A 16110-nucleotide genomic window follows, 5' to 3' on the forward strand; every position below is an offset into this window, starting at 1 on the left:
ATGCATATCATTTTGTATATTTAAGTATTTCTTATGTATACACATTCACAAGGATGTATTCATGAATATACTTTGAGTATATATAGGTATAGAATTCTGCTGTCTCAACAACATTAAAGTGTTTAGAACATATTAAGGCATGCAATTTGTATAGTAATGGCAATGGATATCACAAAGGAAACCAATAACATCATACAGCGAACAGATCTACATAGCAATGACAATGCATTCAAAAGACTAGCTGCATCATATACTAAGGCACAGAAATGGACATAGAAAACACAGTGAGAAAGACTACACAATATACCACAACGAATAGCATCTGTCCAGCAAGGGCAGTGCACGACATTGGCCACAAACATGCTTAAGCGACAACAGTTGTAAGCAGCAATACTGCACTTCACAAAATTTGTACAACCATGGCAATAGCAAGGGTCCGCAGATTACGAAAGACTCAAGAACTATATAATAACGCACAGGAGTATGCGATAGCAGACCAGCAACACGGGATTCTCAGTCTTTTTTAATAGCCAGTCGCACAAAATTAAGCAAAGATGAATACATTAAGTTCATATGTGATGGAACCAGCAAGTTGACATTTCGAGCAGCCTTAATCAATACAAGCAACTTCAATATATCTAAATAACTGCCAGTTGTATAGCTTATGAAAACACCTAAATCAGTATTTCAGTTCATTGCTTCAGAGGCAAACAAACAGACCACAAGCATTTTATACCATAAATATAGAGACAACAGTTACGGACAGACTAGGTTCCTAATTCAGATCAGATTTAGTTAATCTATGCTCGGTAAAATGATACACAGAGCTGAGAGATAGTTGTGTTTCACCCGATAGATCTAAATTAAGGTAAAGGGGCAGAAGTGCTCTAAACATTATTGTGAAAAAATAAAATCAGCGAAGAAGAGCAGAATCCAAAGAGCATGAGGATTATCTAGCCTATATATGATATCCATGAAACTAGCAATTAAACAAACCGCATCGAAATGACAGTGAGTAAAAAGAAGAAAATCCCTTGGGGCTTTTGAAGATGTTTCCATGAATACAACAATGAATCTTTAAGGCTCATGCTTATGATCACAATATCTATTTCAAGAGGTTAAGCAAACCAGACCAGATTTAACCTTTTTAAGGTAACAACAAACCAAATTTTCAATCATCTTTACCAAAAATCATCATTCTTATCATAATGCAAAACTGGATATACTTAACAAATTAGAACTAGATATATGTATATCATCAAAGCTGCCAAACACCTTTTTGAAAAAAAAAACTATCTCTATTGGATAACATACTAGCTTATATTTACTTGAAATTAGTTTATGCTACCAACTATCAAATAGCCCTTGATAATATCCTGCAGAGATTGATAGGCTATCAAACATGTTGTATAAGTATTTTAACAATTTTGACCAAAATAGATATCCTAACTAGCATACTATACTCATACTGTGAATAGACAAATTTCTAATGGATAGTATGCTCAGGTCAGGGTAGAAACAACATACTCTTATCCGATTCAAGAAGCGCATCAACGCAGGATACACAATATACATGAATTAAAAAAAGAACCATGCTTAAAATAGATCAGGCCAGCGACCAGTTATGCTAAACAAACTAAATACTTTAAATCTACTGGACAATAAAATGCAGACAAACTAAAGTGCATTGAACTGAACCGAGACAAGAGGGTAACTGAAAGAAACTGAACGAACAGGGGAACTAATTACTGCTAATCGTGCTTAGCAAACTTAACGAATAGGAAACCCACCATCAGAATCTAAACATGACAAGCTAAACAAGACTAGAGAACTGACTTCCATGGACTAAGCATCATAAGTTGAATGAAACAAGAAAATCAGTCATCATAAACATGATACTTCACACAAACGAAAAATCAAGCAACAGAGACTAGGCCTGATGAGCTAAACGAGCAACAAGACAACTAATTACTGTAAATTAAACACATAAAAAATGAAAACAATAAAAGGGAAAGGGGAATCACCTGCTTCGGGTGCAGCGAAGTGAGTATGGGATCTAGATCTATTCTCGACACCCTTCAAACTCCGATCTCGGATTTGCTCGGACTCGGAACAACCCCAAAAAATGCAAAGGATCGGAACAACTTGTATTCCAAATGAATATTCGTGCAATGTTAAAATGTACAAAAAAACGTAGCTTTTCAGAAGGGTTTTCAGGAAACAGAGCTCGTTTTTTTTTTGCTTTTGGAGTCTTAAAATCTGTTTCCCCAAAGGATTTCTTGTGATCCTCTCCGATGATCCCCCCCTTTCAATGAAACTTGAAACCAGTATTTATAGGAAACAAACTAGGGTTTGCTAAAGAGAAAAGGTGTGAGGAGAGAGAGGAGCGGGGAACAGGGGAAAGTGGGGAGCGGAGAAGAAGGAAAAAAAGGGGGGAAGTGGGAGCGGCGGCGAGGGTTTCGGGGTAAAGGGTGAAGGGAGGCGGAGATGAAGGAGAAGGGAAAAGGAGAAGAGGGGGGTGCGGCGGTGGGTATGGAGGAAAAATGAAGGGGAAACCCTTTCCCTTATTTGGCTGAAAAATGATTTGGACCCGGTCCATTTGTGGACCGGGTCAAATTTTAGACTGGGTATTGAAAGAATGGACTATTAAATTAAAACATGTACTGGTTTTAAAAATTGAGATAAAAACATGGTCTAGTCCAAAAAATATTAGGAGTTAATCGGACTTTGGTTTGGGGTCCGGTAAGTCAAAAATACGGACTGAATGCCAGAAATAGTTTGGCTTCTAAATTTGAATAAAAGTCTTATTTTGATTAACGATGTACCAAGGGTGCCAGAATATCACCTGGTACGAAAAAATGTGTAATTGTAAAAGACCCGGATAATAAAGTTATATGATGTTGCAATGACCGTGCAATAATGTTTTAAACAATAAATAAATTTATCATTTTAAATGTGCGAAATAAATGCGATGTGTACGCGAAAGTTGATAAAATGCCGGGAAATGCAAGTTTCAATAACACTAAATAATAGTAGCAAATAAATAGCGGTAGTGATACTGCTAATAACAATGATAATGGTAAAAATGATAATGTTGATGATAATGGTGATAAAAATAATAATAGATATAATAATAATAGTAAATAACAAATATTGATAATTAAAAAATGATAATAATTAATAATAATAATAATAAAGATGATAATAATTAATAAAAAAAAATAATAATAATAAATAACGCTATTGATAGTGACAAAATGTTAATAAATTAATAATAGTAACAATAATAGTGGTAATAATAATATAATAATGATAATAATAATAAGAAATAATAATGATGATAATAATAATAATAAATAACAATTATTGATAAAACAATGATAATAATTAATAATAAAATAACGATGAATGATGGTTAATAATTGATAACAAAATAACACTGATAATAATGACTAGTAGTTAATAATAATAATAATAACAATAATAATGATAAAGGAAATAACAAGAAATAATAATTAATGACAAAAAATAAAATGATAATTTAATAATAATAATAATAATAATAATAATAACGATAATAATAACAGCAGCGGAATAATAAAACGTGGGTGTTAATAAAAGACTAATAATTATAGTAAAATTTAGGCGCATGTTTTTTTTTTTTTTTTTTAATTTCTCAAAATATCAGAAGTATAAATAGGTATTTCGGGGAGAGGCGGGACAAAATTGGGTGTCAACACCCCCTATATTCAGTCTCCTTAACATGATCTAATTCTTAGACAGGGCAGCTGTAATTTGTCACTGTTCACAATTCTTTTACAGTGGCTCTCCATGTCATGAAAGGAATTGAATTGTATGTCCCCTGTGTCCAAAGCTAAATTAGCCAAGTGATCTGCTAATTTATTTCCTTCCCTATAAATATGCTCTATCACCACCACTTTTTCCTCACTTATTCTCCAAATTTCTTCCACCATAGTAATGATTTGCCAAGGAATTTCCCATGTCCTTTGAATAGAGTTCTTCAGCAAAAGTGAATCTGTCTCTATCCTTATTTGATCCCATTGACTGTCTTTTAAATACCTGAGAGCCTGTAAAATGGCTAGGGCCTCTGCCTCGGTGTTGGTGCTTTGAAGATCCTCTATTTCTCTGGCCTGTGCTTGTATCACATCTCCCCTTTCATCCCTTACACAAAAGGCCCGTGAACTCCTACCCGGGTTTCCTCTTGAGGCTCCATCAGTATTGACTTTTATCCATCCAATATCTGGAGTTCTCCAAGTCACTGGTGTTACTCTTATCTTTGGAGAATATCTCTGTAATGCCTCAACAATCACACTCCAATTATATGGTGCATACCTAAAATTTCTCCTTCTCACCTTCATGAATTGAATCAAAGTATGCATCACCTGGTAAATGAGTTTTGTGATTGACACCTTCCCTTCATGTCTCATAGTGTTTCTCCTCTTCCAGAGTTCCCAAATAATAATAGCAGGGACAGCTTGGTTGATGCATTTGGCATGTAGTCTACTAGGCATATCCCACCATCTGTTAATTATTTGGGTAACTAGCAAATTCTCAGTATTTATTCCCACTGGTCCACAAAAATACTTCCAGATGGCTTGAGCTGTTGGTGAGTGTAAAAAGACATGGGAGGTAGCTTCCACTTTTGGATGTTGACAGCAATAGCATCTGGAAGGGAATTGGTGTCCCCATTTCTTCAACTTATCATCCAATGGTAGCTTGAACTTCCAAAATCTCCACATAAAAAAAGATATCTTTATTGGTAGTCCTTTGATCCACATCTGCTTATACAAATTACTGGGGTCTTTTCTTTGTCTGAGCAATTGAAATGCAGACCCAACTGTGAATTTCCCCCTCGAATCTAATTTCCAGAAAGCCTTATCTGCTTGGCCATTTTCATTTGGTGGATTAATGTGCTGCACAATATGGTCTGCTAGATCCTCAGGAAGGATTCTTCTTAGCAACTGTTCATCCCATTGCCCCACTTCTGCAGTTTCTTTTACAAGGATGATTGTGGGATCACACTCAAAATCTGGTGGAGTAATATGGTATAGGGCTCCCAGTCCTGTCCAATTATCAAACCAAAAATAAGAATTACCTTGTTGAAGCTTCCACCATATCTCGTGTTCCATCTCATCTCGGTATTTAATCATCTTCTTCCACACATAAGTACCTGATCCGCTAGGGGCTATCACAGCATGAAACTTCTTTAAGTACTTATTACTCATGAAAGTTCTCCATAAGGATTGTTTGGTTCTCATGTTCCACCACAGTTTAGCAAAGAGGGCTTTAGATATATCTTGTAGGCTTCTAAACCCCATGCCACCTTCTTCTTGTGGGTGACATAAGGTTGTCCAAGTTGCCCAGTGCTTACTTGAATTTCCCACAGAGTTGCTCCAAAAGAACTTAGCAAACAATCTATGAATCTGAGCAAGTATAGCACTAGGAGGGTCACAAGCGGATAGTAGGTGTATAGGCATGCTCTGTAAAACATGTTTAATCAGTGTTGTCCTTCCTCCAATAGATAACAGCTTACCAGTCCATGAGCTCAGTCTATTCTGAATCTTTTCTATTATCTCCTTGTAGTGAATGTTCCTTCTTCTCCCATAGTAGATTGGTACACCCAAATATGTGAATGGAAAATCTTTTTTAGGAATCTGGGTGACAGAAAATACCAGCTCCTTAATGTTATGAGATGTCAAATGATGCATATAAACAACACTTTTCTGCTTGTTGATCTTCTGACCACTCACCTTCTCATAATTACTCAAAGTCTTCATCACTAATCTCATAGACTGTTCATTAGCAGAGGTGAAAATGATAGTATCATCTGCATATGCCAAATGGTTGACATATGGACTCCATTTTGGCATCCCATATTCCTTGTACTCATCCTCAGTATGCAGTATATTGAGAGCCCTAGACAAACATTCTGCAGCCAAAATGAATAAAGTAGTGGACAGTGGATCTCCTTGCTTTACTCCTCTAGATGATTTGAAGAATCCATGAGGTTGCCCATTAATCAGAATGGAATACCAATTATTTGAGATAACTCTAAACACCAGATCATTAGTAAATTCACCGAACCCCATTCTCCTCAGGACTTTAGTTAGAAATAACCATGATACTCTGTCATAAGCCTTTTCCATGTCAAGCTTAATGACAACATTTGCAGGCTTTCCTCTAATCCTAATATCATGTACAATTTCCTGAGCCAACAGAATGTTTTCTACAATACTCCTGCCTTTAACAAATCCTGATTGCTGAGGTGAAATGATCTCAGGTAGCAGATATATCAGTCTTTCATGAATGATTCTTGAAATAACTTTGCTAGTGATGTTACTCAAGCTGATTGGCCTCATATCAGAAAATGTATTAATTTCTTTCTTCTTTGGTATCAAAACCAAATTGGTACAAGTTACATACCTTGGGAGTTCATGCCCACAGAAGAATGATCTCACCATGGTCACCAAGTCATTTGCAATAATTTCCCAACAAGCTTGGAAAAATCTTCCTGTGAAACCATCAGGACCCCCTGCACTGTCTCCATTTAAACCAAAAACTGCTCTTTTCACCTCTGCTTCATCTGGCATTTCATAGAGTTGTTGATTTTGTTCTTCTGTAACCATTTTAGGAATCTTATCAAGCATAGAGAAATCTGTAGGGATATTTTCCTCTTTGAATTGGTCTGAGAAAAATCTGATTGCTTCCTGTGCAATCTCCTCTTCAGTGTCCAGCCATGTACCTGTATGATCTTGAATTCTCTGTAATTGTAGCTTTCTTCTCTTTCCATTGACATGAGCATGAAAGAATTTTGTGTTCCTATCTCCATCCTGAAACCACAGCATCCCTACTTTTTGTCTCCAAAATTTTTCTTCAATAGCATAAAACCTGATTAGATCAGCTTGTACCCTTTGTAGCCTTTCCCTGTTAAGCCCTGTAGGATTCTGTTCAAATTCTTGCTCATGCACCTGCACCACTTCCTCTAGAGTTGCAATTTGCTTGAAGATATCACCATAAGTGTCCCTACTCCACTTAGAGAGAGCTCTTCCCACCTTTTTTAACTTATTATGAAAGTTAAAGAAGGGGTCTGAGCCATAAGATTCCACCCAATTTTCTTTGATTACATCTAGAAAAGATTCATGCTCCACCCAAAAATTAAGAAACCTGAAAGATTTCCTAATTGGTCTACTATCTGCTCTCATATTTACCAGCAAGGGGGAGTGGTCAGAACCTTGTTTAATGAGATGCTCTACCTCCAAATTAGGAAAACAATTCTGCAGAGTCTGATTTCCCAAACATCTGTCCAGTCTTTTAAATATACAAGCCTCATCCGATCTCCCATTCCACCATGTGAACATACTTCCAGTAAAACCAAGATCCATCAGTTGGCAGATGTCTATACATTGTCTAAAATCCTCTGTTTCTGCAAACTGTACAGGAAGACCCCCAAATTTCTCAATGTCATCTGTAATGACATTAAAATCCCCACCCACAAGCCATGGGATGGTGATGTGTGAAGACATGTCATATAGATCCTCCCATAGAGCTATTCTCCCACTTCTATCAGTACTCGCATAAACAACTGTAAGCACCAACTCTTGCCCATCACCCAAATGAGTGAATCAGTTGTTCTGTATCTCTGATTATTTCTACTTGAATTTCTGCATCCACATCGAATTTGCTTGTCCTTCGAGATAGAAACATCTTATTTCTTGCAACTCTTCAACAGATAATCCCAAGGCACATGCATCTACTCGAGGATGATCAATTAGAATCTCATCGTTAGAATCTCCCTGTTGATCAATTAGATCAAGAACAAGGTAACAAATCACCATGTATACAAGGATGATTGTGACGAATGCAATCAAAGAAAGAGGAGGTGGCAGTTCAGCTGTAGAGAATGACCATTGCAATTTGACAAGACTTTCAGTAAAGTTAACAATGAAGACTTCTCATGTCCAAGACTTGTTATGGAGAAAGAATTGCAAAGACTTGTTATGGAGAAAGAATTTATACATAGATATGTATATTAATACTCTTGCTTAGATCAATTAAATTTGACCCAAGTTTCTTTTAATTAGAAAATGGGAGAGATTTTTGCTTTACAGTTGATTGTTCTTGAATATTGCTGGATTGACTTTCTTAAACGTAACCCCAGTTACAAATTGCTTAAATGCGGTTCTTTCTTCTAAATCACAAAATCCTTTTCACATTGTTGGGAACAAATAAAAGGAAATTCCGTTACCGGGAATCGAACCCGGGTCTCCTGGGTGAAAGCCAGATATCCTAACCGCTGGACGATAACGGAGCTTGTTGCGTTTGGTGCTATCTTAATTGTAATATTCCTTAATTTGACATAATCAACCCATATCAAACACCTGCTATATTTTTGAGTTGACACGGAGGGCACAAGTACTAGGGGTGTACAAAGTAAACCGACAAACCGAGTCAAACCGAGAAAAAAACCCGACTAGTGGTTTGGTTTGACTTGGTTTGGTGTTGAAAAAAAAAACCCGACCATAATTGGTTTGGTTTGGTTTTAGCTAAAAAAAGTCAAACCGAACCAAACCAACCCGACATTACATGTATTCAATTTTTAAAATATTTTATACATAAAAATATTTATTTGTAATGTAACTTATAAATATTTCTTAAATTTTTTAGTAGTTTTTTATCTATTATCATTTTATTCAAGCTTGAACTTAGAATTTTCAATTTCAATAAGTTTTATATCCTATGGATATTAGTAACTCATATAAAGTCCAAACCAAAACCAACTCAACAATAATACTAACAAAAGAAATTCAATTTATCACTAGGAATGACAATAATGTTGGATATCTATTCTTTAGTTTTGCATAATTGGTTTAGAGAGTGAAAATACATAACTTAAGTTTTTTTTTCTTGTCATGTAATTAATCATTATTAGTCGTACTTATTTTAACATGACTTAGTATTTTTAGATTATGGTCATTTTTTTATGGCTTATTAATTAGCAATATTTTTTTTAACCGATTTTATTATCTTTTGTTGACTATTTTAATACAATGTCATCACTCTTCTCACATTTTGTGTTATTTTCTTATGAAACACTTTAATTGTATAGTTGTATCTTACTAGGACTAAAGAAATATTTGAACTAAATGTTATATGTTTTGTATCAAGACTATTCCGAAAAAAAACCCGAAAAACTCGAGAAAACCGAATAACCCGAGAAAACTCGAGGTTGAAAAACCCGAATTTTATTGGTTTGATTTGGTGTATAAATTAAAAAACCCGACGCAATTGGTTTGGTTTCGTGTCTAAAAAATTTGAACCAACCCGGTCCATGTGCACCACTAGGCAACATAGTAGTCATTGAAGATTGGTGTTTGAGTTGGTTACTATTGGTCAAAGTATAATAATGATATTGTATTCATATCAAACTCGTATGGTGTAGTTCAGATTGTGACTTTTTAACCACTAGATTTTCTATGCTTCCATTATGATATTTCAATTAGTGCACAAAGCCACTAACACATTAGTACTTGACTAATATTAGTGAACTATATAGTTAATAGTAGAAATCACATCTTTCAATTTGCAAACCAAACTGAGAGAAAAGGAAATTAACTTTATTTTATTCTCCCAATAAAGTACTAAAAGCTACTTAGGTATGACCTAAAACAATTGCTCGTTTCTTGCTTTGGGAAAATGATCAAAATGGCTGAGAGTAAGTTGCAGAGCCATATCTAATTGCAACAAGCCTACAGATGGGTAAATGCCCTTAGTTTCTTTTTGGTTTTCATACGGTGTCTGATACCCACTTTGAGACCCGACTAATCTGGATTTGTGCCAGGAAGTCCCACTTGAGGGAGGGGGGGGGGGGGGGGGGTTGTGTGTGGAGGAAATGAGGCGCTCCATACCGAATGTTACTGTATTCACGGGGCTTGAACCCGATGCCTCTAGTTATAGTTGGAGCAACAACAACCGTAGGTGATACCCTTAGTACTACTTGTAAATGGTAAGACACTTTATCTCCTCGAAAATTGTAAAAGCGGGTTCAGTCTTCTACACTTGATTTCAGTCTTTCTACACTTGATTATTCAATCTTACTTATGAACAGGTTATTACTGTTCTGTATGCTCTAACCAAAATTACAACGGCAGAACAATTTATTTCAAATCTTGCTTCATGATATCCAAGAAAAGGTTTGGGGCAACAAGTTTCAAAATATAACGATAATAAGAAAGTATTCCCTAAAAATCTAAAGCTGTCTTACTAGTTATAATTAGGAAAAGGATCAATAAATATGTACTGCAACTTGATATATATGAACAGTTGACAAAAGGGTACAAGCCTACAAGGTACAAACCATACAACTCACTAAACAACAAATCATACAAGGTGGCTAAACATCACAATTTCTTTGACATATAGGTAAGGAATCAAACAAATTCCTTTAACATGTAATAGAAGCTGTACTTTGCGTGATCATTTTATTCACGCAAAATATACACCATCCACTTCACAATAACAAGAACAAGAGGAAAACATCACCACCAATAAAGCTATCCTACTATTACAAACTGCCTCTGCTCTCAAGTACTTCCCATTGGGATAACTGCAGCCATTATAACCTCAAAATATTGCATTTTCCGGTACAAAACCTAAGCTAAAATAGAACCTTTGAAATCTAGTAACAGAAGACAACTGAGCAGGTTACTAGGATTTGCTGATGAGAGGGATGCTGTCTGTGAGAAATCACAGTTCAAAGGATTCTTTAGTGAATTTTGGTAAAGAGATTCATCGCATATGCAGCATGGGGTACCACAGTATTTGGCTCAAAAAAAGCATCCCCAGGTTGATATTTGCTTGCAATTGAGCATTTGATACACCTGCCTTGACACTTTTCTCTGTCTTTGGTGACGAGGGAGTCACCGTGGTGTTTGGCGTTGGAACCAATGAGGGAGTCACAGGAGCTTTTGGCCCTGGATCTGGCGAGGGAGTCACTGGAGTTGTTGGGGATGCATCCGGCGAGGGAGTCACCGGAGTTTTTGGTGTTGGAACCTTCGAAAAACAAAAACTCATCTCACACCTTAATAATCACAAAATTTACAAGAAATTATAACAGCTACGCCTCAATTGAAAACAAGTTGGGGTAGCTACAAAAATCTTCGCTATATATAGCTAATCTCCCAATATTACATAAAATAAAACAAAACTACTAGAAGTTTTTTATATCTTCTATTGACATGACGACTAAGAGACTCCTAGAAGACATTCGACCTAGAATAACGTGCTAACATGAAACTTAATCCATAACTAATTGGTATAGCTTATAAAGATCTTTTTTATTCCACCGTACTGTATCTTTTGCTAGGTCTATATAGTATTCCATGAGATTGTAAGTCTTTTCAGGTCTACCTTGTCCGCATTTAACTTCACGCCTACAGACCAGCGCAATGCATATTTTACAAGAATTTGAAAAACGAGATAATTGAGTTCTTGTAGTGATTTTCTTACCTGGCTGTTGGCTTTAGAAAGTCCAATATCATAACTCATTGTTAAATCAGGCTTGAAAAGTCCAAATGATCTCTCAGAAGTTGGTCCTGGTTTCAGATCCTCATCATAGATGGCAAAGAGATAGGTATCTACTGATACACCAGGCATCAAAGGAGTACCAACCATTGACCTCAAGTGAGCAATCAAATTGCCATTGTAAGCCTTTGCATTCTCAATACTTGGCCCAACCTCATTGCTGTCTCCCTTATAAGGCCACCCTGTTTCAGCAACTACAATCTCTACTTCCTTGAATCCCATTGCGTTAAGCGCTGCTCTTATCGCATCCACCTGCATACATCCAACTTAATTAGGTTGTTGAATCTCAAAAACACCTACAAAATACCCGCTTTATGTAAAGATGAATGACATGACTTGAATTCCAAGAGTATAAGAAATCGAAATTTTGAGTTCATCTTAGAAACTCATTCATTCATTCTTGGAAAGTAAACTTCCTATCTTCAAACATCATGTAAATTTTACTGCAAATTAGATCTAAGAGGATAGGCAGTCAGTCAATCAATTAATCAACCATTTTTCAATCCTAAACTATAATTTATATCCATTCTATTCTATTCGACAATCTACTTCATTCTAATACTAAATAAGTTGTCTGTAAGATATATTAGGAGTTCTCTAAAATTGTGTTATCTGAATCAAACACTTATTCTTACACTAACAAGTTACTAACTAAGCTAAAGAGACTTCTATAAAATAACCGATCTAATGTAAGTGAAAAAACAAGAAGTGAACTTTTCAGGATACACTAATTGGTATCATTTCGTATCTAAGTTCACATAGATTCCAAGCAATCGTAAGTCTTTCCTTTAAAAAACATGCATGTTTATCTCAGTTATCTTTTGGAAAAAAATCAATCTTTATAGTGTCGCATATGCAGTTATGTTGACGGAAAATGTTTCCTATTGTTCATTATTTGATTGCACTAAATATCTTGGAAAATATTTTCATGCGGAAAATGTTTTCCTTAAAATTGGAGAAAATATTTTTCTTAAAAAATTGAGGAAAAATATTTTCCGAATCAATAAAAGCATACCAACGCATCCCCTAACCTCACCCCGCACTATCTACCCACCCCTACCTGCCTACCCCACCCACCCTCAGCTACCCAACCTCACCTACTAGCCACGCCCGCCACGCTACCCCCTCAACCTACCCCACCCCTTCCCCCTCCCACCGCACCAACCCTTCCCCCAACCCCCTCCCACCGCACCTACTCCCACCATCAGAAGTTGCACTCCGAATTCAAAAACCTCATATTGTTTCGCTTTGAATATATAGAAATGCTCTTAAAATGAAAATTTTCAACTCGCGTACCAAACACAAGAAAATGAGTAGGAAAATCACTTAATTTCCGAGAAAATATTTTTCTCGGAAAACGTTTTCCGTCATACCAAACACATAAAGTAACCCGAAAATAGTGTAATAACTTGCTAAATAATCAGTTAAATTGCATAGTATAATAATTCTTTACCTGAGCATCGAACATGTTGGTGTACTTAATGTTGGTACCAGCATCAAATCGACCCGAATTAGGTTGAAACAAACAAAACGCCAATGTATCAGGTCTAGGATCACTCTGATACGCGAAAAACGGATAAGGATTAATTGCAAATGGCGAACCAGTTTCTTTATTAAACTCCAATAATCCTTTCAACAAATCACCAATACTCGGGTCAAAAATACCCGAACTTGGTGGCTCCGACTGTTTCAATACAGACATAGCATGAACCGTTGAAACCTTAATATTCCCGCCAATTGAAACATCATTTAAAGCTTTCTGTAAATTTTGCATAGCTGGCAATAAATTAGTCATTAAATTTTGGTCATTTGATATCATAACCTCATTTCCAACATTAATTACGATGATTTTACTTGCTGGATAAAATGGAAGTACATTTGTACTTAACCATTGTTTAGCGAAATTCGGGTCAGATGCCATAACCGGGATATCACCGTTGGATATTCCGATCATGATTCCTTTACCCGTATTTGCTAATGCTTTGATAATTGTCGGGTCGGATCCGTATAAACGGACTTTTTCAATTGAAGTGGATTGTAGTAATTTGGCTGTTGCTTCTGGTGCTGGGAGATTGTCTGCAATTTGGCCATAGTTTATACCGATAAACGACTGTGATTCTGCAATAATTAGTGTAATTAGTACTAAACAAATTTGAAAGGAAAAATATTACTTACTATATATATATATTAGAAATTTGTGAACATTTGCGTATTGGTAAACAAACTTGAAATGAAAAATTCATGTTATATGGGGGATTTGGAAAAAAATGGAAGAATCTTAACACCAAAAATTTGAACATGTAACATCAAGCAATGTTTGAACTATTTGCCATACAACACTAAATTCTTTTCTTATGTCAACGGAATTTAACAACTTAGTGACCGTTTGACCATGAAAGTTGAGAATTAAATTCTGAAATTTTTCAGAATTTAAAAAACACCAAAAAGTTATTTTCATTTTTTTCACTCCAAATCACTAACAAACATTCAAAAATAAATCCAATTTATATTCATGGATAAAGACGACTCCAATTTTCAAATAATCATTTTTCACTTTGAAAACAAAAACTACTAGTACCTTTTTCAAATTTCACAATTTGCATGGCCAAAAGGGCCCTAAGGGAAGTGAAAAATACTTTATTTGAGCAGTGTAATCTTTGGATGAAGGGAATTAAATTTGTTCATCTAGACTGCACGTACCAACAAGATAAGTTATTTAGTACTAATTAGTAGTAGTATTAAAATAACACGAACTTGAGTAGAACGGCATGAACATAGAGGAATCATATAACAAACTTAACAATTACCAGAAAAGCGCTAAATTTGTGACTTTCTGATAGTGATAAGACAAGAATGCATATTTTAAGGAGTTAATAAAGCGTACCTGCGAGAAGGGTAACATGAAAAAAGCATAGTATGAAGAAGAAACAAGTTTGAAGTAGATTAGCCATGGTAGAGGAGGATTGTTTAGTATAATATTTTTTGCTTTTGGAGGGAGATGATGAATGTATATAAAAGGGAACTGAAGAGGATATATATAATGTAAATTCTGCCGTTACAAAGACAAGTTTTGAAATTCTACACCACGACTGATTGCACGTGAGTTTCGTGCAGACATATGTATACGAAACCGTTCTAGCTCAATAATTGAGTTATAAATTCTGTGGGAATTAATCAATACTTTAATTAAATGGAGGAAAAAGAGTCAAGTATCACTATAAAGTGAGAATTGTTATAAAATGAAGCTAAAAGAGTCACAATATTAAAGGATGAAAACCATAGAAATAGAATGACAAAAGATGAGAGATTTTTATTATTCTTCCAAAATGTGTTACAAGTGTATTTCATATGAAAACTTATGCCTCTATTTATAGTGCTACATATGCATTCAATATATGAGAAAATGGAGGAACCATTAAGATGGTGGAGGAAAATGGAGGAACCATTAAGATGGTGGAGGAGAAGCATTATATTTGTGTATTGGACATCCATAATATATTTCATAACACTCCCCCTTGGATGTCCATAGATGATGTGCATCGTTAAAAACCTTATTGGGAAAAACCCTGTGGGAAAAAGCCTCAACGAAGGAAAAAGAGTACACATATCTAGTAATACGCTTTGAGAGTTGCCTCATTAAAAACCTTACCAAGAAAACTCAATGGGACAAAACTTGGTTAAGGAAAAAAGAGTACAACACGTATTTCACTCCCCCTGACGAAGACCAATATTCAGATGTCGGAGTCTTCGCATTCCAATCTTGAATATCATTTTCTCAAGAGTTGAAGTTGGCAAAGATTTGGTGAACAAATCTGCAGGATTGTCACTTGAACGAATTTGTTGCACATCAAGATCACCATTCTTCTGGAGATCATGAGTGAAAAATAACTTTGGTGAAATGTGCTTCGTTCTATCTCCTTTTATAAATCCTCCTTTTAATTGAGCTATGCAAGCAGCATTATCTTCATATAATACTGTGGGTATTTTTGTATCACACTTCAAGCCACATCTTTCTCTGATGAAATGTATCACTGATCTCAACCACACACATTCTCTACTTGCTTCATGAATAGCTATTATCTCAGCATGATTCGAAGAAGTAGCAACAATGGACTGCTTTGTGGATCGCCATGATATAGCAGTACCTCCGCATGTAAACAGATAGCCTTTGTTAGTATAAAAGAGACCCATATCGCTAGTTCCCTTCAGATATCGCAATATATGCTTAACTCCGTTCCAATGTCTTCGTGTAGGAGAAGAGCTATATCTTGCTAGCAAATTAACAGAGAACACTATGTCAGGTCTTGTAGCGTTAGCAAGATACATAAGTGCACCAATTGCACTAGGATATGGTACTTCAGGACCAAGAAGCTCTTCATTTTCTCCTTGAGGTTGGAACGGATCTTTACTCACTTCAAGTGAGCGAACAACCATTGGAGTACTTAAAGGATGCGCATTGTCCATGTAAAATCTTTTTAAAACCTTTTCGGTATAAGCAGATTGATGGAT

General features: G+C 35.7%; 1 non-coding gene and 1 pseudogene across 1 annotated transcript; both read right to left on the reverse strand.

The window, feature by feature from the left end:
- Positions 1-8257: 8257 nt before the first annotated feature.
- TRNAE-UUC (transfer RNA glutamic acid (anticodon UUC)) lies at positions 8258-8329 on the reverse strand. The gene has a single exon. It is a non-coding gene; the product is annotated as a tRNA-Glu (tRNA).
- A 1974-nt stretch (positions 8330-10303) lies between these two features.
- Positions 10304-14665, reverse strand: LOC132628010 (glucan endo-1,3-beta-glucosidase 7-like; annotated as a pseudogene).
- Between the last annotated feature and the right edge of the window lie 1445 nt (positions 14666-16110).

This window comes from Lycium barbarum, chromosome 2 (genome assembly GCF_019175385.1).
Source record: "Lycium barbarum isolate Lr01 chromosome 2, ASM1917538v2, whole genome shotgun sequence".
Taxonomy (NCBI): Eukaryota; Viridiplantae; Streptophyta; class Magnoliopsida; order Solanales; family Solanaceae; genus Lycium; species Lycium barbarum.